This window comes from Haematobia irritans, chromosome 1, assembly GCF_050003625.1.
Source record: "Haematobia irritans isolate KBUSLIRL chromosome 1, ASM5000362v1, whole genome shotgun sequence".
NCBI lineage: Eukaryota > Metazoa > Arthropoda > Insecta > Diptera > Muscidae > Haematobia > Haematobia irritans.
Window position 1 is genome coordinate 141,462,981 of NC_134397.1, and position 1,425 is coordinate 141,464,405.

Sequence of the window (1,425 nt, forward strand, 5' to 3'; positions counted from 1 at the left end):
TAACTTTCTTTTAGCCCTGGACAGTCATCCTTATTTTTTGTACATTAACGTCAGACTTTGTCATTTTGACTACGGCTCAATTCAAGACGCTAAAATTTTCATATTTGGTTTTTAATGCATATTATTATTTTTTTCATTAGATTTTTTGAAAACTTATTTAATAATTTTATTTAATATTTAATTTCAGAGTAACCCAAATAAATTTGGACAACTTTTTATATTTCCCCTCAGCGTACAATTTAATAGAGAATTGGTAAGTTTTATATTAAAACTTTGGCTTTCTTTCAACTAGAATATTTATTTTATTATATCTTTCACATCGATAACAACACAGTTTTATGAGTTTATTTAGAATACTTCATTATTTCTCTAATTGTTTCAGGTACAAATTTTATGAGATACGTTTTCCAAAGAAAAGTTGAATTCCTTACACCATTTGATAAAATGCCCCAAATATGGTAAGTTACAAGCTAAAATGAAGAATTAAAAATTATATTTCATTACATGGTATTAATTTTTAACAATTTTCATTATTGTTTCCATTTTTTCCAGCAAGATATGTGAAAAAATTACCTACGATGAATAAAAAAAGGATAAGTCAAAATGTCCAAACAGCGGGTTCAAATGAACTACTCTCTTTTCCATGTGGTCATAATTTTTATTCACAAAAAACATTGTATTAAGAACTTTCATCATAAGTTTTTATAATAAAGTAATTTTGCTTAAAGATAGTTTAATTTTAATGTATGAAAATTCTCATAATAGTAAAACGGTTTGTTGTTCCTTTAATTATTTAATTTCTCTATACTGTGGAATGATTGATTTAAAAATAGTTTAGTCGTCGACATTTTAAAGAGACTGTTAACCAATTTTTATTATCGGGTTTCCCACAAAAATAAGCAAGTAAACCAAAATAATACTGACTTTTTAACTTGGTAGGTGTATATAAATCTTATGGTGTTGTAAAAATGAACTAAACTACAATGTTATAGATGAACTAAAATTTAAGAAAATTATAAACTAGACAAGTTGAAAAAAATCTTAAGGGCTAAATCATGGTCAATATTACTACAATTTAGTTCATTTTGCAATGGAAAAGGGTTCACTGTTTTTTCAGTGTACTCCTTTGCTTGTAATTTAATAGTGAATTGGTAAGGGTTCTTTAACTTTCTTTTAACCAGAATATTTGTTTTTTTTATGCATAATATTTTTTTTTTTTCATTAGAGTTTTTGGAAACCTATTTAATATTTTTATTTAATGTAAAAAATTAATATTTAATTTCAGAGTAACCCAAATAAATTTGGACAACTTTTTATATTTCCCCTCAGCGTACAATTTAATAGAGAATTGGTAAGTTTTATATTAAAACTTTGGCTTTCTTTCAACTAGAATATTTATTTTATTATATCCTTCACATCGATAAC

At 24.8% G+C, this 1,425-nt stretch overlaps 1 long non-coding RNA gene across 1 annotated transcript; it reads left to right on the forward strand.

Moving 5' to 3' along the window:
- Positions 1 to 381: 381 nt before the first annotated feature.
- Positions 382 to 737, forward strand: LOC142242553 (uncharacterized). The gene is made up of 2 exons (XR_012724147.1): positions 382 to 458; positions 553 to 737. It is a non-coding gene; the product is annotated as an uncharacterized LOC142242553 (long non-coding RNA).
- The last annotated feature ends 688 nt before the right edge of the window (positions 738 to 1,425 follow it).